The sequence below is a fragment of the Rattus norvegicus genome, chromosome 7, assembly GCF_036323735.1.
Source record: "Rattus norvegicus strain BN/NHsdMcwi chromosome 7, GRCr8, whole genome shotgun sequence".
NCBI lineage: Eukaryota > Metazoa > Chordata > Mammalia > Rodentia > Muridae > Rattus > Rattus norvegicus.
The window spans coordinates 28,516,347-28,538,626 of NC_086025.1; the positions used below are offsets into that span (position 1 = coordinate 28,516,347).

Genomic DNA, 22,280 nt, shown 5'->3' on the forward strand with positions numbered 1-22,280 from the left:
CAGGTTTTTGGGGAGTGGGGATGGAGATTCTACAATAGCAAAATAGTGTAGGATATAACTGTATATTATATAAAAGGAAAAAAATGGGACAAGAGGACCCAAACCCCAGATAAGCCTACTTTATTTCGGACTTTATGATATGAAACTGATTCGTGTATATCAGAAATGACTTAGGGATATGGACTGATTGGCAGAGGTGGAAGGGGGATGAATTAGTGACATCTTACTGCTGTGTGGAGGATGAATCAATATTAGGGAAGGGGAAATTGTACAAGTTAGAGTCGAATTTTCCAATTCTACTAAAGATCTAGTGGCCTTGGTCAGGTACTGTCAGAACCTAATTTCATTCCTGAAAAATCAGGAAAAAAAAAATCACGTTCAGAAGATGTGTTAGCCAGAATGTCCTATATAGTATCCTACATAATGTCCTAATATCTGAGAGTGAATGTACACCTGTTTTTAGGGAACTTACAATTTTGTTTTGGCTTCTCCATATTTTACCCAACATTCACCTTGGATAGAGCCTGCAACACTGTATCTGTTCTGTGCTAAGAAACCATCTAGCTGATTTTGAAAATAAACTTAACCAACTTAATTGACCAGACACATTCGTTTTTAATACACTGTGTGTTATTCCTTCCATTTAAATCTTACAGTTCTATCACAATTTGTGTCAAATGAATTTGACTCATTGTGAGTAAGCAAGATTAGATCCTCAATACCAAAATTTCCATTCAGCCTAGCAATATGCTTTGGGCTTATTAACACACTATTTTAACAATCAAAGAACCCCTCGGTGGTAATTTATAGCATCAATCATGCCATTTTCTTTTTCCTTTTCTACTGAAGAGAGGGTAGGCAAGGAGATGAATGAAGAAGGCAACTCCAAACAGGGAATATGGGAGCCTCTTTCGATAACTGCATCTCAGGGTAAAACTGGGACCTGCTTTTGCACTGCTGGATTGAACTGAATAGCATATTTAAGAATGACGTAGAACTAATAGATCATGATTGGGATAGGTTTTGCTAATTGAAAGAGTGGATGAGCTCTTGAGATGCCATAAAATCAAACCCCAGAGGCTACATTTCAATGCTACATAATATAGAATATCAAACTGATGGATCTCAGTGTGGCTCTGCCACACAGTACGAGTCTTTCAATGTCCCCATTCATAAAATCGGGAAAACCGTGGCCCCTGCTTCAAAGGTTTCTGCTTGTGTTAGAGGTAAAGTTCTGAGAACAGTGCCCAGCATATAGCAAATGTCATGTAAGTAGTGTTAGGTAGGCATTGCCTATCATTGTTGTTCACAATCAGTTAAAAGACACAAGAAACTCTGTTGCTTTTGCCTTTAGATGAGGAAAAACAAAATACCATTTAGTTATCCCAGTCATTACCTATTTATTCATTAGAATGGGCCAAACATTACAGGGTTAAATGACAGAAAAATATTTGTCCTTAAAGTTTACATTGTAGGGGTATGATATACAATAAATGTATTTATGTCATGGATCTGTGAATGCTGTGGGAGACAACTACAGAAGATGAGAAGAAATTCATAGGGGCCACTTACTGCCCCCACATTCAGCCCTGTTTGACAAAATGGCTCACCACAAAGCCCTGTTTTCCCCCCAAGAAAAATCCCCATGCTGACAGGCATTCTAGGTAACCACTTCACTGAAACCCCAACCATTTGAATGAAACAGAAATAATCCAACATATGAACACATCCCGACAGACATATGTACACTGGCTTTCTGAAATGTAATGTGTATGCAATTTGCTGAATGGCTGCTTGTCACTTCCATCTGGTCTCATTTCTCTAGCACTTGAATGCACCACCAGGCTGTGATCTCTAAAAGCTAGAAAACAAAATTTAAAAACTCAAAACATGTACGAGGGTGTGTTTTCCAAAGCAGCAGACCCCAAGCTAACACTGTGGTTACTGCATCGATCCCTCAGACACAGTTGAAAGTAAAAGGGGCCGAAGCACAAAGGCCACAAAGCATTCAAGACCTTCCACTGCAGACTTCATTAAGTGGGTAAGATAAGGTTGACAAGTGAATGACAAAAATCTAATTTAGGTTTTTCTGGACGTAAGAACACCGAGTGAGTCCAAACAGATCCCAACTTTACTGTGTATCCTCTCAACGAGGGCTGCGACCCAGAGTCAATTAGCCCCATAGATAGGGTCCTATTCAACCATGTGGAATGGAAAAAATCATGCCCTATGTGTTTTGGGTTTGAGCTCTGGTCCTATTTAAATTGCACAGATGTCATAGGTCCCTGAATTAACAGTGGCTACTAGGGAAATGTTCACCAGGCTAAGCATACTGAACAAAAGAATAGCTTGCTCTAGACACCACAATGAACAGGAAGGACTGCTGCTATTGTTTGACCTTCCTAGCTCTCCAGTCTAGCAACCCCATGGAATACCGGTTGTTTTCAAAGGTACTTATTTAGGGTCTATACTATGATACACTGCTTGTGCCGGTATGTGACTACTTCAATTCTCCTATTTGTCCATCCCTGCTCCTTACTCACATTCTTAACGCTCATGTCAGTCTTATCATAGTCAACCCAAATTCACAGACAAGAGAGCTGAAGATTCATATAATTTACTGGGCCCATAGTTAGGACAGCAGCAAGGGTAAGAACTCAGGCCATCCACCTTCTAAGCTCGTGTGTATATTCTGATACCCACTGCAAGGGGGAAAATATTTGTTAAATAGAGATAGGAATGAGTATTTCCTAATACCCTTTTAATAAAGAAGCTGGATTGACAACTTTAACCACTGTCCATCTGAAGAATCAGTGTATAATCATGATATAGCTTAGTGATTGGTGGTTCAGAATCCTTAAAGGCATAGTGCCCTCTCCTCTTTAGGTTTACCATACCTTTTAAAATATTTCACAGATAAAAGGTGTTCGTGCATCCACATCTATTATGTCCCAAGTCTTGCAATGAACCCTTATTTTCCTGTCTCTATTCCCAGAGTGCTGGAACCAATGGCAAGGCTACTACACCTATCTATGTGCTACTCTCTTAAGAAATTCTTAGACATTTCCCCATGTTTAGACTGTTGGACATTTGTTCAACCTTCAGCGAGACCTCAGCTCCTAGCTAGTCTCAGCTTTTCCAACTCTGACACACCCATTTTTCACTCAGTCCCTCAGTAGAATACAGATCATACATATTTATCTACTGTAGATAATATAAGGACATATTAAAGAATGTGTATTGAGGAGGAGAACCTAAATTCTCTGCTTGGCAAAGCCTGGTTAATATTGTGGATTCCTCAATATCCATATTTGTTGCCTCTGAATGCAGCTGTAATGCTAATTACAGAGAATATCCCACAGATAGATGGCACCGTGGACTGTTACCTATCTAGAAAAAGATGTCAGCTATACTGTACTACTACTATATGTCTCTCTCTCCCTGTGCAGTAAGAGACCTGAGGTAAGTTGCTATGCTCCATTCATAAGGGATAAGGTAATGTTTGTCCTCCTCTATTGCTATGAAATCACATAAGACTAGAGGTACAAAATGGTTTTTGAGCTACAAATGTTAAGTTAAAAACTAATAGAGACACAGGAACTAAGAAACTATGAAACTATCTGGATTTACAAACATACATAGACTTCAAGACAGAAGACATATATGTATATATATATATATACATGAAGACATATATATGTATATGTATATGTATATACACATACATAGCAATTTAAGTAAGTTAATGACCTGCTTTTGTTGGTCTCCCTCTCTCTTACCTTCCCTCTCTATGTGTATGTGTGTGTCTGTGTGTGCGCGTGTGTACACACGTGCAAACATGTAAGAGGCCAGAGGATGACATTGGGTGTCTTCCTCAGTTACTTTCCTCCTTGTTATTTAAGACAAAGTCCTTCTCTGAACCTGGGGTTCAGTTTGACTAGACCCACGAACCTATGAGCTCCCGGGACCTGCCTGTCTCCATGTCTCCTAGACTGGGATTATTGACTTGTGCCACTATGTGTGGCTTGTTTGTGTGTTAGGGATCCAAAGTCAGATCCTCATGATTCTGTTACAAAGATTTTCTGACTGGAACTTTCCCCCAGCCTCATATGTGTTGGTTTCTAGTACAAAATTACTGTGTAACATAGTAGTTACAGTTGACACTTTCTTCATGATACCAGGTATTGGTTAAAGCATACATCCTACAAACATAACAAAGGGTTTTGTAAATTAGGACCCAGAGGAGTTTTAAAAAACACACCCCAAAGTTATACTTTTAGCAACCTTAAATGAAGTCACCCGTTCCCAGCGCTTTTTGCTCACCAGGCCAAACCCACTTTAACTGTGCAGTAACCCAAGGCGGCAAATGCCACACTTATCCTCTGAGAACCAGTTTACACTAGTCAGATCTGCTGAGAAACATGAGCGAGTGTTCCTTTGACCAGAACACACACGAATGAAGACTTGCCAGCTTCCTCAAAGAATCAGGGGCTTTAGGAGGTTTTCAATGTCCTCAGAAGGTTTGACTCCCTCTGTTAGGGATGCCGATCTTGTAATATGGTTATTCAGGGTTACAAATAGGATTAGTGGTCATAGTTCTTAATCTAGCAGCCACTAGTCACTCCAAGGGCACCTAGAGCACCTACTGTGTGCATCTTGCCTCTTCAGACTAAAGCTGTGTGCAAGGTGTGAGACAGACTTACTGAGGCAGCCGATTTCCCTCAGGGTGCCTTCAATCTACCCTTTGGGAAGGAAACCAGAGTAAGTGAAGCAGTAAGAGTCAAATTAATCTCAGAATGCATTAGCAATACTTAAAAGTATTAAAATGAAATCAAAATGTCTTCAAAGGATTAAGTCCTTCACCTTTTAACCAGTCAGTCCTGCCTCCCACACACACCAATTAGAGTTCAAAGAAAAGATTCATACACCTCATTTGGAGATCAGTTGAACCTGGGGCACATGTGATAAATCCTTAATAAGTCAGAAAGATAGATGTATTTATTCTTAAAATTAACTAATTTTCACACCCAAGGTTAAGTGATTTGCCCCAAGACAATTTACTGGAATGTCTGATAAGACACCACAGCCCCATCTCTCATTTGGCACCCCTGACCCCTCTCCCTTGTCAAAGTGTCCCTGCAGAAACACTCACGTGTGCCGACAGAGTCAAACCAAAAGACGCTCATGCCTACACACGGAAACAGAAACAGAAAACAAACAAACAAACAAACACAGTTTTTGCTGAAATATCAGAGAATCCCATGGGCATTGAGGAGTGGCCTAGACATTGCTCCGTGGAGAGCAGGGAGCTGTGAATTCAGGGGTGCTGCTTTTTAAGGGTTGCATCTTGTACATAGTCTTGGGTTTCAAGTCCATCAGTTTCTTTAGCAGAAGAAAAAATGTCCCACCCAGAAAATTGGTCAGACACAGCATCAAAATTCTTTGGTTATATAGTGTGTTTTTGAGGGGGACACACACACACACACACACACACACACACACACCTTTTGAATTTTTAGTGCTAAACTCTTTCTCAAAGAATTCATACAACACTACAACATCCAGCAAGTTGCTTTCAGCCATTGGGAAATAGAACTTTTCCAAGTTTTTTTTTTTTTTTTTTTTTTTTTTTTTTTTTTTTTTTGCTGTTACTTTTGATAGCATTGTTTTGTGTTTTGTTTTAAACCTCAAATATAATAATTTATACAAGGCACCTCTGGAAAAATGATAGTTGCACAACAATCAAAAGCAAAGTAAGATATGGTAATACAGGTCATCATTATGACATATGAATGACATATGAACTTCATTCCAAAATTGACTGAGATTGTCTGTATTAATTCGATAGTAAAGAGCCAAGGGGGAATTGCATGCTGGCATTGGTAGTGATACAGAATATGGAACGTTCAATACACAACATCTTCCCCATACCCAGCATGCTTTTTATGTAAACCTATAAACCATCTCTAGTCTGCACACCTTTGCAGTTTGATAGCAAAGCTGTAGTTAGAACAGATTCATCGTTTCATATTTCTCATTCTTCCTATTAAACTCCATTGTAATTTTGTTATGTCTCAGTCTATCTTAAGAGAACCCAAATTACACAAAACTTTGGGGATAGAAATTTGCATAATTGGAATAATTAAATTTTTGGTAATTATAATTCTCACTTAAACCTAAATTAAATATGCCAAACTATAATTATGTTCAAATTTGCATCATGAAAATTATCCCCATTTTGCTCACGGCATCTTAAAATATCTAACAGAGGATCTTAAGCCCTTCCGGTAGAGTCAAGAGGCCTTATCTCCCCAGCCTTTGGGAGGAAGAGACATCACATATTAGACACAGTCCTGTAGCCTTTTGGGAGAGGAAAGATGGTCCATTATTTCTTCACTGTGACATGTAGGGTTGGTACAATAATCTTTAGATACCTGCGAGGCACACTGCCATTAATGAGAGCAGAGAAATAGAGGAGATGGTAAAATATGAATGTTTTCTTTGGAGAGAAACGTTAAGCAAAGCAGGTCATGTTTTAGGACAAGGGTAAACAAGGGTAATGAGAAACAAAGGCAGACACAAAAAGAGTATAACATTTTGAGTCAGACACTGGAAAAGAACCATTGTCTCTTAGTCCCTTTAAAAGGAATGGAGATGGGGACCATGTACAAACAAGGAACACTCGCCTTTTAGCCCAGGGGACATCGAAGAATCTTAGGATTGAATCCTTACTATTTATTTGGGATGCCAAGATAAAAGACAAAAATAAAATGGCGTAAGCTGTCTTTCTAACCAGCCTCTCTGGCATAAGTCTAAACGAAACAAATGGTGTGATTAAGCTTGCAAGATGCTGTATTTACCTTCCTCTTTGGATGGATATAATCTGTGACTACCTTGGTCAAGAAATAGATAAGGCTCTGTGTGCAAGGTTGGCATGCTGTCAAAGCATACAACGGATCTCCCACAAAACCATATGAATATATTGCCAGTGGAGTAAAATATTCACATTAATAAAAGGATAATGCAGAAAAAGCCTGGCTGACATCCCATCTGCTCTTATGAATTAAATTTAGCAATCATATGTAATATAGACATTTCTGTCTGAATATCATAAAACCCTGACATAGCCGAGGCTTTCATTAGAAAGCTCCACAATGTGACTTGAATAACAATCTGTCTTAGCTAATTAGTATTTTCACGTTACCATATTCACTTCCAGACATATTGCTGTTTGCACATGGTAATTTAGGTAAACAGATCCCGTCCACAGCTGCATCAATTAACACTGCTAATCAAAACTGAATTCAGGTAATTAGGCACATTTATGCAAAAAATGTGTAATTTTGGGGGAAAAGCTAGATTCTTCAGTAATATGTCAATAAGTAAAAAGAAAAAAAATCTCATTTTGTTTATGAAGATGAAGGATGAGGGGAGAGAAATCGTCGCTAATACATACATCACGTAGACAGAGTAGAAATCCGAAATTAAATCTCACTCTTTAATTGGCCTGTATTTTCGGAAATTGGATCATATTTTTCATAAATGTTTTCCTCAATGTTTCCATATAGTGAAGCTGATTCATATCTGCCTAAGAGTGCAATCACCATCAAGCAAGATGCAAATGATTAATGAATCCTCAAGGATTCCTACAACTTGTGGGGCGGGAGACTCAGCTCACACTTGGTGAGCCATCTCGCCTCCCATCTCCAGGCTGGACTCTTGGTGACTCATCTCCCCATACACTGAAACCCCCTCTACCAGGACTCCTCTCCTTTTACAGCTTGAGTCAGGATGGCATCTCCCACCCCTATCTGCACGCCAATATTACTTCACGCTCCTATTTCTACACAACGCCCTTTAGTTGGGTTTTGTATTGGTTTTCAAAATGAATACATTGAACTGTTCCACTTTGGTTTTTGTCTCTTTAAAGACAAGCCAAAATGATAATTCTGAAAGCACAGTTCAGAGAAACTGGTTGACTTTGTGGTAAGTATTAAGCAGCTTAGGGGGGACTTACTTTATAAAAGATATCTGATATACCAACCAACGGCTCATCCGTCTATCTCTCCCACCATTCTCTCAATGTCTTTTCTTCCTGAAACTGTGGTGTGTTTCCTGCACACCTGCCCTTTCTAATGAAGCAGGGCTTCAGTCTCTTAGGCACTTCCTAAAATGCTGAGAGGGTATGCGAGTATAAAGGTGGACTTTGAGTGTTCGCACTCCTTTGGGCTAACTTCAGACAGTTTTTAAACCAAGAGAATCAACTCTCAAAGGTGGAAAGGTCACTAAGGACAGTTGTACTTGTATATTCCCAAGTCCCAGAATCTCCTGGGCTAATCTTCTGGAGATTTCCTTTTTGTCTAACTCAGGATAATTCTTTTTCTTTCCCCCTGATAATAAATCAGGAAATGATAGCAAAAGTTCTCTTGTGAAGCAGCATGCTGCCCCTTCTCCATGCTATAGGATTCCAGTACAATTTTTACCCTTTATTTTTAATGTGTCTCAGAATGACGTTCTTACCATGTAGCCTTTTTAGATAAATTTATCGTAAACAACCGGACCATTTGCTACAACAGAGAAACCTGGCAGATGCTGTCTTTGGGACATAATTTCAGTTATGGGAGCTGTCAAATAGATAGGCACATTTATCAACAGATTGTCAGAGTGCAGTCACCACAAGGTGTAAAGAACATTTGGCCAAGACACTTCTTAGGTAAACAAAGTTACTTAGAAGCTTTACATGAAAGAGAAGTATAAACATCTTAAAATAGCTTTTCATTTGTATGTGTCTATATTGTGTGTGTGTTGTATGTGCTTAAGCTGTGTGTGTGGGGGGGTGTCAGTGTGAGGGTGTCAGCTCTAAGTTTGGAGGTCAGAGAATAGCTTTGGGGGGCAGATGAAGTCATTCTCTTTGCTTGTGACAGTGTCTCAGGTCCACTTTTGCAGACCCCAGTCTAACCCAGACACATCTTATCTCTTCTTCCTTCCTCCAGGTGGGGGTTCTCTGGTATTCAGAGATATTTGTGCTACTGTGTCAGTCATTTCAGTGGTTTAAAGAGATTGGAACATAGGCTGTCGGGCTTGTTGAGCAATCTCTGTACCACCAGAGCCATCATCTCAGCCTTTGAAGATAAACTAAGTGGTGTCATAATTTTAGTACAAATGGTACAGACTATGTCAAACAGGGTACAGCCATCTGACTATAGCAGGTCAACAATCATGTGAATTAAGAGTTAACTAAGGAATTAATAGTTCTCATTAGTCTGGGAAGTTAATGCTGGGGTATTTATCATTTCTTAAGTATTCTCTTATTTTAGATTATATCAAACAGATTATAAGAAATAGTCCATTTAATTACTATTAGCCAATACTTTTACTCTAATGTCTATGGAACAGAGTCACATCTTGAAAATAGTTGTAGGTGACTGCCTTTTCAGTATGAAAATACTGAAAACCTTCACATCCACAACTTTGTTCTTTTGTTCAGTGAAATAAAACTACTCACGGGAGGCATACTTTTGACTTCTGTGAATTTAAGTTGCTGACACAATACACAGCAAGGGACAATAGGCAATAAATTAAATGCCACCAGTGGTTGCTTTTTTAAGTCTGAGGTTTTTAAACAGAAGGAATCTTACTCAAAATATGCAGTCCATAGAAAGATCACACACGGATTAATCTTGACTTATTAATAGCAAATGGTGTTATTTTGCAAGCACAAGGGAAAATGTCAGAGAAAGTTAGATTAGGAAGGGAACTGACTGCCAGAAAACACACACACGTGGGCACACACACACACACACACACACACACACACACCCCACTTTCAAATCACAGTGAAGCAAACTAGATGATTAGATGTAACAGCATAGAACCTTATTTTTTTTTCCTTCCATTTCCTTTTATAGCAATTAATTTTTCTACACCAAGAAGTGTGCATTTCACCCTCCCAGCTCTGATTCTCTTCCATGAGGAAAGTCCCCTGGATTTTAGTGACAGTATAGGTCATGATGGTGTCCGCACATTAGCGTCTTAGCACTCTACGCTCCCAGACGTTACACTTGCAGCAATGTCCTCTAAAAAACTGCATTCGTTCATTCTTGTGAGAACTCAAAGGAGATTATCTACATTAGACAAATTCCATAATTATGTCTGAAAAGTGAATATGGTGTATTGGAGGATTTTATATATCAGTTATTTGTAAGCATCATTTTAATAAGTAGACAAGTATTAACACAGAGAGAATGAATTTCGTAGTTTGACAATTCTGTGTGCCAAAGCTAAAGCTGAGAGACTCCATCTCATCGGAAGAATACATTTGTCTATAATTTATGGTGACTCTTTGTCCCAGGAATAAGAAGAGGAAATTATCCTTATAGCAAACAGATTCTAGTTAAATAGATTGTTAATCTATGCTTTGAGGTATTCTAAGTCTCTGGAGGCTAGAGTCGTTCTGCCAGTTGATTTGTCTCAGTTTCTCTGTGACAAGTATTTCTTCTGTGACTTTTTTTCACAGGCCCACTATAGAAGCCTATCTCTAAGAAGCCCGTTAAGAGCACACACGAAAGGCTTGTGCAAAAATAAATGAGAGTACCTCAGGCTTCTTAATTTTACACCACAATGCCTTGGACTTTTCTACCTTCACATAGTCAGAGTGGATTCTTTGATGAAAAGAGAGAGAAATGAATTGCCTACCATACGAAGGGGCGCTTTATTACCATTTTAATAGTTCACAGACACATAAAAAGAGGACACATTCACTGTGGGGAAGGACCCGATGCTGAAAAGACGCACTGACTGACTTAGTAATAAGAAAATTAATATGGTCCGGAGAAGTGAAGTCATTTTTTTTTGAAGCATCGTGAACATGCAAACTTTTCGCAAAGTAAAAATTCCAAAGAGAAGTAGTTTGCCTTTCCTATAATGTTTTCGAGCTCACTAAAAATACTGACTGTAGAGCCATAGACTGTAGGAGATCCTGGGAATGAGAGTCTAACTTTCAGGACTGCTCAATAAGGAGAAGCTGTGGGAGGAGGCCTCTGCTTTGAGGAATCTCCTCATAAACTTAACCCTGGTATAGCGTGCAGAGTTCATTGCTGCCTTGGGGTTAGGGCAAAGATCGTGCTGCCATTCAGAATGTTGCTTCTCTATGGAAAGCACTTATTTTCACTTGAATAGAGCCGGGCTCCTTGCTCCATGCCTTGGGTGTGGTGGAGTCTTTTAGGTTTTAGCAAAGAGATAGTATTTGGAACTTACCCTTCACGGTTCACCATTAGGTATGCATTTATTTCTAGATGTTTCTGCTTGAGCAGTGTTCCTGCCAGGGCTCTGATCTTTCCCAGGCAGCACATCATCAAGATATGCAAACAAGAAAATTAAAATACAAGGGTTTTATTGTTATTATTACTTTAACGACTCGGGGCCTGCTTGATGTTTGCATTTAAATTAGACAGACTAATTCAGATGGAGTTTTTAATTTCAGAAAGGTTAATCACCCTAACAAAGGTCAGTCAAACTTTAATCTTCACAAAAATTGCGATGGGCCCAATCACCTGCAGGACATTTATTATATTCCCATTTCCATGGGAAAGAACACATTTTATTCCTTATGTGTCACCAAATGTCTCTTTCTGTTTACTGAATTCAACTAAAAATATTAAATTCTTTTGGAACTCTGGGAAAAGTTCATTTCTGCATATCTTAAGAGATAATCTATTTTTTTTGAACAACGCGAAGCCACACTACCAGCTTGAATGATTTTTTTTCCTAGCCCTTTCTATGTCTTAGACACCTTTGCTGTTCATCTCCAGTATATGCAATAATGTTTTTGGCTAAAACAGCAGTGTGTGGTGATAGGAACTTGATTTTGCTAATCATCTGCTTGTTTCTGTTGATGAAGCTTATTGGGAACCAAAACTATTTATTTGGAGGAAGTACATGTTAATCGTATTTGAAGAGGAGCAGAATACTTAAATTCATTAACCCAGTACCTGTTGTATTTGGAGATAAATGGCGAGTGTCTTATCTGCTATGGAGCAGATTCTAGGGAGGAGAACTTCAAGTTAAAGAATAAAAGGGTCTCTATTGATACATCATCCTATACAATTGATGCTCGGGATATAACAAAACAATCAAAAACCTCTGCTTTCTGTTTCTCTCATCAGATTTATTAGACTTTAATGGAGGCTTGAGCAAAGTTAAAGTTAACTTACATCACGGTTTTGACAAACTGTGCTTAAAATTATCTGCATACCTAAATAGGTCAAAAGCCGAGAATTCCATGTGGTGATTCACTTCTTATTTTGATCATGTATAATCTAATTAGCAAAGTTTCGGATCAATATATTGAGACCATAATGCCATCTAAGGTTATGAATCAAATCAGGAGGAAGTTGAAATGCGCATGTTTCATACACACACACTCTGCATCCATCTTTTAGAAAGTGTCGTGGGCTTTAAAATGGCTATTATGACAAAAGACAACAGTAATAGGCAAAAGTCAAATTATTGTCTTTTGTCATAATAAAATGGACTGGATTGAGGGAACGTAAAAGAGCCCTAATGTACGTCCCCAATTCTATTGCATATCCATCACCAGAATAATTATGGCGGTGGTGTGACACAGCATAAATAAGTGAACTTTGCCTTTTGCATGGTCTCAAGACCCTTCCCTCCTCCTTTGTACTCAGAGAAAGTGCACAGACATATTCACACAGGCACATGGCTCTCTCCTCATCAATATTCACACTCATTAATTAACAATATGTGAAGGCTATAATTCGAGAAACACCCCAGAGCTTGAATATTCAATCAAACTAAGGAAATCACAAGGAAAGGAAAACACAGTTAGGACAATCATGGACCAGACTGACGATAGTACACTGTTTCAAGAAATAGTCTGAGAGTAGGAGAGGGTACTTAGTTTGTGGGTTCTTAGTCAAGCACAAAGCCCACTACCCTCCAATTTGATCCCTTCTTCAAACTAAGATAGGCTTTACATAGTCTATAGCAGCGTTTACCCTTTTCTCTCTCTTCTGACTAAGTTGATAATAAAAGAAGGCAAAACAACAGCTTTTATACGGTTAAGCAAAAACAAACAAAAAAAGCCCCCCAAAACAAAAAAAAATCTACAGTGTTCCACAATATAAACATTCAGTTGATATTTGCTACCGAATAGTAATTCTGAAAATTATTTTTGAAAAATAAGCTAGATTTTTTAAAGGTAAAATATTGTTCTCTAATCCATCCTAGGTATCAAAAGCTACTTAATTATATTTTCAAATCTTCAGATTTCTGAAAAATAAAATCTTAACGCTTTCAGAGAATGTCATATAAGTGATTAAAAAAAAAAAACCCCAGATATTTTAATAAAGCATTTCCATCACAGAACAGGAAGGAAGCCACCAAACTACCACATAAAAATCTTAGTAAGACAAATCTGGATGTAGAAGTATAAAGAAAACATACCTTTGGCTGAGCAAGTTTACAATTTCTCATCTCAGCTATACAGCCTTGCCGTTCCTCCTGAAGCAGAAGTCGACTCCGATTCCCTTGGGATCATGGTGACAATGCCATCATACCACTGGTAAATTTTTCGATTAAACTTTGCAGATGTGGTAGCAACTTTGCTAATTATGATATTAGCCAGCTGGCAGGGACAATCAGTCACCCGCTGTAAGGAAGCCAGACAAAGAGACATCTAATCATTGCAACCAGGGCAGATAAATTTTGTTCCCTTCTCACAGAATCTATCCCTGCTGACCCTTTCCTCAGCCATCGACTGTCAAATTTAGATTCCGTGAGCTCCGGAGCTTCCCTTTATCCCTGCCTCAGATCTGAAACTCCTGGTTATCAGGGAGACACACGTCACTAGCTGTCTCGGCGCAGGAAAGCAATCAGGTGAATACGACTTATTATCTTGCGTTGCTTTCAGAGGGCTGACAAGATTGATTTGAGACCAAGAACACAGTCACATCTCAGACATGTAGTTCCGAGGGTTTTGAGTTCAGACAATAATCCAGGTGCAAAGTTACAATAGAGGAACAAACGTCAGCCTCGATAGCTAAGGCAAGAACATGAAACACATTTATATAGATTTAAAACTATACATCCGTGTTTCCCTTTTCAGATGCCCTTCTGTTTTCCTTCCCTACCCCGTCCTGCCTTCGGAGTGAGTCTAAGAGCAGTGTCACCTGGGGAACCCGGCTTTATAATGGGGTAGCCTGAGATCAATCCTGTGGAAGCTATGTTCCGACATGAAATCCTAGATGCCCATTCTCTTTACATGTGAAGACATCAGCACAACAGGGCTCAAAGTCTCCACATTTGGTTTACTTATCCTAAAACCTAAGAAAATAGGCATGTATAGTTTAATATGACTTAAAGCTATTCACTGGGAATAGTAAGATATATGTATTTGGGGTAGCATTTGGGGGTGCTCCAAAATCCCACCAGAATTAGAAAGATCTCAGATATATATATTCACATCTTTGTGATCAGGTTTCTTCTTGAGAGTAATGTAACTTTAACCTTGATCTCTTTTTTTTTTCTTTTCTTTTTTTTTTCTTTTTTTTTTTTTTTTCTTTTTTTGGAACTGGGGACCGAACCCAGGGCCTTGCGCTTGCTAGGCAAGCGCTCTACCACTGACCTAAATCCCCAACCCAACCTTGATCTCTTAAGGCTGGCACTTAAAAAAAAATGAATCATAAAAAGCAGAAGAACAAAGATGCTGGAAATGTCTGAGGATGGAAGTTTGTCTGTCATGACTCAGTTTCGAGGAGAAAAGATTTGATAATCACGTTCAATATGCTTTGTGAGGAACTGTGCTGTTCCTATTAGGGTCACTGTGATAGTTCTGGCAGCTCCTTGAGGTCCTAGCACATAGTGGTTATGTACGTTGATGAAGAGTGGCTACTTAGCCTATGTCCATCATCTTAATAATACAGAGATTCATTCTTTAGGGCCCTTTGTTGATGAACATATATTAATTACTCACGTATGTAAAGGTCTACTTTAAATGATGAAAAGACAATTCCAAAAACAGGGAGTTAAAACGGCATTTAAAAAAAAAAAGTCAACTGTTTCAACAATTCTCCCCTGAAATGATTTCAGCTAAAGAAGTTACAATTTGTCTAAAAGATCTTGATTCAGACTGAGGATGTGAATTTTCTCTTAGGAAATTCAAAGGGAATAAAATATGCTATAGAACCTATAGGAAACGGAATGAATTTCATGTCTTCAAAGAAAGAAAATCATAAACAAACTTTGGCATTTGCTCATAGGTAGTCACGATGTGATCATGAGGAAGGCTGAGAAAATTGACTTTTGGGGCTGACAACTTCTGATGATGATGATTACCGAGACGCCTAGAAGGAGCAATGCTCTTCTAATAGGGACCACAGTTTCCCTCAACATTTGTGGCATGTGGGGGAGGGGGTTTCGAGAGCTACATCGATCAAGTCAGTGTTCACATACACCTCATGCAACTCTTCTCTACATTCTCAATTACACTCAAGATAATATAGACTGGAGGTATCATATAAAATACCTGCATGTCTCTAGTTCTGATAACACTCACTGCCTTTCCCCTGAATGGTTCAATCTATAGATAGTTGACATCACAGGCACAGAACTGGAAGATGTGAAACATGAAGCTTGTGACAGGGCACAAGCAAGTTAAATGAGGTATTTTGAAACAAACAACAAAGAACAAGGGATATTTTCAACTCAATACACCATATGTGGCTATGACCAAGATTGTAGAACTTGCAAAATGGAAAAATTCAACAGTGAAAACACTAATGATAGCCTCCAAATACACAAAATTTCAGCCACAAATGAAAACACAGGTCCCATTTAAAGGGCTACAAAGCTGCCTTTATCCATGTGGATAAGAATTTCCAGAACCATGGCTAGCACACCATGGACAATACATGGAGAGCGTACAGCGTTTGGCGAAGCCGCATATTCCTCTTTGCTGGGCAATCACGTTGGCTAGTTTGACACTTGCCAATTTCTGCTCTTCATGCCACAAAGACTGACTCAGAGCGGTGCCATCTAGCGCCTCTCCTCATGACGAACTGTTGTTAGATAAACACAACACATGCATGTGGGATGTTTTTAGAGGTGGAAACAGTCAGTAATGATGAGTCACTCTCCTAGGATGAGACAGCTCCTCTTGGGGGCTACACAAGCCACTAAGCCTGACTGTGCTGCAGATGCTGGTGCAGGTGTGCCCTAAAAGAGCCCAGATGTAGCACTATTTGAAAGAGAAAAGGTGTACCAGAATAATGGCTCTTGAGACAGCTTTTCCTATCTAGCTCTCTGATGGCTTGAGTATATTTAATTACATCATACACATCAATAATATCATATATGTATAATAGGTCCACGTATTTATACATACATAAGATATATGTATATATTATATACATATATAATATATACATGTATTATGCATATGTAAGTTCAGCTTTCCAGAATATTAAGCATATAAATTAATTTCCTCCTCTCCTTGTCTTCATCTGGAAGGCTGATGTCCCACCTCCTTTCCATTCTTAGGTCTTAATTTATTACATCCGAGACTTTGAGAAAGTTATTAGACCTCATTAAGACTATAGACAACAAGAACATATGGTAATACACCACAAAGGCTGTCCATAATACAGGCCAACTGCTTATCATACAGTAGGTGTCCAATAAATGCCCTAGTCCTAGCACAACAGCAACACAATCACTGGGAATCAACACAGGTTTTGCAAAAAACAGCAAAGGCTTCATGGTTAGGCTTTGTGAGTGGACTCAAAGCCTGCCTTTCTCCATTGATGAATAGCAACAATAAGAGAAGTGATAATATCTACCTCAATAAGGAATAAGAATTAAAGGAGTAATTACAAGTACCGCATAGTAAATGATGTTGCCAATTATTATTGCTCTGCCTTCTAGGCTAATTGGTTAGTAATTTGCTGTTGTTCAACTCATTTCAGTCTAAACAAATAAGGACTTTGAATGTGAAACCCTGGGAGTACAAATACACACACATACGCGCACAGCAAAACATATGGCATATACGGTATTTCATTATATGGTATATAATACATTTTATATATCTACATATGGTCATGTATGATTGAGGATGCATGGGAAAGAGCCCAGAGGTAGCACTATTTGTAAGCGAAACGGTGTACCAGAATGATGCCATGAGGTCACTAAAATAAATGAAGAAGTTCTGAGATTGAGTTGTTTTTATGATGCATTTTAAAACAAAGAATGGCACAAAGCCATAGGTGTTGTGTATAATTCTACTGTATAATAAGAATATTGTAATACCTGTAAAACTTATCCCAGGAATTGCTCACGATGGATGCCTGGATAGGGAAAGGTCTTGGAATAGAATTACTTTCCATAGACTATACTTTGCAGCTGAACAATTTTTGATATGGACAGATATAGGTATAATGATAGATATCTAGGTATAGATATGTAGAAACATAAATGTGCATACTTTACAATATCATAGTTGTATACACACATATATGCAGTTTTAAAAATAGTAACATATGTAACGAATACTTGGTAAAGAAAGTGTAAAGCAAGTGTACTTGTTTGAATGAATAGTTTATATTTGTACAAATATGTACAAATAGTTCTAGAAATTTCCATTTTCACACAGCTCTAAATGGTCATCACAACTTTCGTGGGGCTAAGTAATAGCAGGGAGGACATAGAGCCTTCTATGTCCACTTGTGTCCTAACCACGCTTTACTACCTCTTGCTTCCACTCCTCATTTCAACACTACTTTCAATACCATTGGTTGGGTTTTTCAGTTGTTGCTGTTTTTTGAGTAGGTTTTCTACATGTACTGAATTTCAAAATGTTGGCATGTCTTTGGCATCTCCTCTTTCCAAGACAAGATTTAATTCAGAGTGAGACTCAAGATTTATTCCCACATTCTACCCAATTTTAGAGTCCTATCAAGCAAGGGGCTCGCTTCTCATGTACAAACATACAAATGCTTGTTGTCAGAGAGAGAGAAACATCAAGATGTCTACATTCCAGAAGAATATAGAGCTTAGGGTTTCTAACGCAGCAAAAGAAGCCATGTAACACACGAAAAGGTGCGAACTGATGATGATGTCAACGCTTGCCATGTGCCTAAAACCTAAGGTATCCCATGGCTTCCCAAATATGCAAATCCGACAATGTATGCTCATTACACATATCATCTCAAGGTCGCCGGTACTCTCCTAAGAACACATAAAGAGTCACATTTTTTCTCCATTCAAAAAAAGATGTTTCTTAATTTCTGAAGGTGCAACCACCAATTACACTGCCTAGGGCATAGCTGGCGCCAGCGTTGCTAAGCAGCTATGGCCTAGGGTAGCCCATTGCTTGACTGCCACATTGTAAACTGTCCACAGAACTTACAGAAGAAAGGCAATTGCCAAACTGCATTAGTTCAAAGGCAATGAATGATTAGATATCATAGATGATACGGCCAGCACCCGAATGTACTTGGTAACTAATGGGTAGTCTTATCAACAGGTGGCACTGTCACTGTCATTCCAATTCATTTTAAACAGCAGTAGAAAGCCCGTGCCCTTGTAGTGAATGAAAATTTCATCTAAGAAACAAACGCAGTTCACACAGCCACTGCTGGTGCATCTCCCATTTGCCTGTTTCTCTCAAATTTAAATTGCGGGAAACTCTGTGACTTTTGGTATGGTATAAATTTTGATTCAGTGGTTTTGGATGGAATTCGACATTTGACATTCCCACCAAGCTCTTTCATGATGACAGATATCCCTGCTGGTGGCCGCGGATAGCAAAACTATCCTACTGTGGACAGTGCAGGGAATAAAAATGACATGCTTGCTAACAAACACAGGAATATTAAAGTACAAACTCCTGCACGACCGAAGAATAGCCTTTTCTCCTTTATCACTTACCTTGTCGAGCAGAACTTCGACACTTTCAGTCCTGAGATTCTGTGCAAATGTGCAGTAAAGGCACGATTTTTAGTTAGGTTTTTTTTACAGTGTTAGTTAACTCCTGTCAGATGCAAAGGAAAGAAAAACAAATGATTATATAATTCCTCATGGGGGAAAAAAGGTGACATCTTTAAAGCACTTTTATCAGTGAAGACAGAATTTGAAACATGTGAAGATTTATTTTTTTTAAATACCCTGGGTCTATTTTCTTTCTTGTGCTTTAGGTATGTAGTATTAGTTTATATTCATCATGTTTGACCCAATAACAAAATAAGGAATTCACACAATCCTTTTCCCATGATCCCCACGTTTTTCTTGCACAACCAAATATTCACGTATTTTTGTTTTAACACAGCTACCTAAAACTAAATGGTTTAATCAGTAAGACCATTGTAAGCGGATATGGCGTAGCTTGTAATAATTCTAGAAGCATTTGCTAAGCTTCCATGACTATTTTTTTTGCCAAGAGCTAATTCTCTTGATTTGCTTGAGGGTAATTGTTTTAAAAAGAGAATGGGAAAAATAATACTCTAAATGTAATGGGCTAACATTCAGGTAAAATCTTACAAGAGGATAAATAATTTGGTTCCGTGTTTTGATTTTGTTTCCCTTTTCAGGATTCCTTCCACTGAAATCCATAAGAAAATATTAGTAACATAGCCAAGAGTAACACAGACTCAAAGTATATTTGTAGAAAATTGTACCCATAAAGCAATACTTAGCTTAATAAAAGCAGTGTATTTTGATGTTTATAATCTTCATATTATTTATTTACAATTATTTAGTAGATTTCATGACATCTATTTGTGTGTGTGTGTGTGTGTGTGTGTGTGTGTGTGTGTGTGTGTGTGTCCAGCTAGTCTGCTTTGAAGATTCCTTCATCTCTGCCTTCTGAGCACTGGGAATACTGATACCATTAGAGTGGGTGGTAGGATTTGAACTCTGACCACTGGGAATACAGGCAGGCCTTCACACCCACCAGACAAGTGGGTGGGTGCTGGAATCTGAATTCCAGTCCTTATGGCTGTGCCTCAGGTATTTTCCCAAATGAGTCATTTCCCTACAACCACCACGATGTTTTAACCGGCCCTTCACGCTTATGGTTTTGAAAAGGACAATCACTTGGCAAATGCTCAGACCTGAACCTGGTCCTCTGAAAGTACATGACTACAAAAGATGTTCAAGGAGTGACACTACAGAGTGAAAGCCACAGACCAAAGGGATAGCCAGGAAGTTTATGTGAGGACATTCTAGTATCAGTCCTTCAGGAGAAACCATGTCTCCACCAACAAATTCAATACAAATGTTTGCTCTAGCACCTTTTCTGGAGATAAAGGCAAAGCTTCAGAGACTTAGAGTGATCGAGGTCGATTTCACAGCTCAGTAAAGCAAGTTGGGAATGAAGGAGGTCAGAATTGATAACCACATGGGCCTGTGTAAGACACTGTTTATCACTTTTAATACAAATTCTAAAGTAAAAAAGTTGACTTTCTACTTTAGAATTCCCCTTAGTATTACATCAATAGTCTGAGAGCCATCATGTCAAGCCACTTTCAGGAACATCTATCACAAGAAAGCACAACATTGGGTGGTTTTTTAATCTGTCTTGTCCCATTTTATGTGGGAGAGGCCAAATAAAGCCTCTAAGACGTTCAACTAGCTGAGAATCTTTATAGTCTAGAATATGGACATTTTGTTTTACTATTATAAAAGCATGGTGTGTGACTTATGAAACCAAGCAAGAGAAAGTGAAGGAAACTAAGTGAAATACACCGAAACCACTTCTCTATGCTTGACTGGGGGCTAGGTCTTTTCTTTCAAGTCGAACCATTAGTTATCTGAATAAATAAGACTGTATTGAAATTAGTAGCAAGATAGACCTAGCAGATACAAGAGGGAAAGCCATCTTCTGCCTATCTCTGAGCAGTTGCGCCTACAGAAAGACTGGGTAACCTTTCACATCTCCTTCCTCCAGAGTTATTCTAAGACTCCATATGAGAAATAAAAATAGCCTTGAGAAATCCAAGTTCTGAGTTGGATATCGCATAGGAGCCTGAGGGTGGACCACAGCTATGCATGCTATAAAAACAATATTGTAACCATGATGGTGAGTCAAACCCTTTGTAAATTTTGTTTTTATCTTTTTGTGTGTCTAAGAAAAACATATATTCTGACAGAACACTAAGAGTTATCCACAGATTTAGTTCACATATGTTGGGCTAAAGTCTGCTTTAAACAGAGCAGACAGAGTGGACAGGCATATCGGCATTCTCCTCTCTGAGACACATTTGCATAACTCTCAGAGGCCTCTGGCTTTTAGGAGCCATCAATTCTTTGCTCAGCTGGAATTATTCTGACAGCGTTGACATTACATTATCATCACGAGATCATGGTATCCTTAAAGGAAAGTGAAGATACATGGGAATTGGAAGTAAAAATAATATAGGTCTCGAAAATGCTAGATTAATATCAAAGTAATTCACATCAAGAATCGACAACTTAAGAGTTCAATTAGTCACCACTCCCTGTGCTTTCAAGGACGTGAAAAACAAAAGAAAACAAATAATCCTTTTCTCAATATTCCTTAACATGTCTTTACTCCTAGTTCATACATACCAGAACATACGTAGTTTATTTTAAAGATATATATTGGGGGAAAGAGATATTTTAGCATCCTATCCTGAAACTGATTTCTTTGTATAATTTGTTCTGATTCAAATAATTGTCTCTGCGACCTAGATTTCCTCATTCTCATAAAAGGGGGAATATTTTTTTTGGTGTTCATATTGTTTGGTAGAATTTCTAAGGTTTGTTTTTCCCCCTACAATGTGGTTTATTAATCAGCTTTAATGATATTATGCCAACTTGTGTAATTGCAAGACTGATGATAGTCATTTTCCTTGCATGTGGCCCTACTCCATGAGATACATACATACCAGTTGGTACCTAAATACTCCCAAATTTTCTAGTCTTGTCCAGAGTAGTGAACTAAATCCCCCCCCTTTTCTTTCTTTTTCAAGAAAAAGCTCACCATGTCACAAAGGGGAAAGAATGAGGTTTACATCTGAGTTTTCAGTGGCAAGGTTTTGTGTGTGTAATTCTGGATTTTCTTTGAGGAATGCCAGCTAGAATTGGAGTTTGGAAGACTGTGTTACGAAGAAAGATAAAAACAGATGCAACGCACAGCCAAGATCAAAGAGCCCCATCAATTCATTCCCAGCGTCAAAATCCAGCCGAGCCTTGGAGCCCTGTGTGTATAATAAGAAAGGTTGACTAAAACATAAGTGTTA

The 22,280-nt window shown here is 38.5% G+C and overlaps 1 long non-coding RNA gene across 24 annotated transcripts in view; it reads right to left on the reverse strand.

Moving 5' to 3' along the window:
• Positions 1–22,280, reverse strand: part of LOC102548260 (uncharacterized) — a 93,390-nt gene that overhangs the window by 18,246 nt on the left and 52,864 nt on the right. For 23 of the 24 annotated variants that reach the window (XR_010053230.1, XR_010053232.1, XR_010053225.1 and 20 more), the window contains 2 exons: positions 18,949–19,051; positions 13,468–13,672 (listed from right to left, as the gene is read on the reverse strand). This is a non-coding gene — a long non-coding RNA (uncharacterized LOC102548260). Of the gene's footprint in view, positions 1–13,467; positions 13,673–18,948; positions 19,052–22,021; positions 22,239–22,280 lie in introns of all 24 variants that reach the window. The other variant, XR_010053229.1, reaches the window with a different exon arrangement.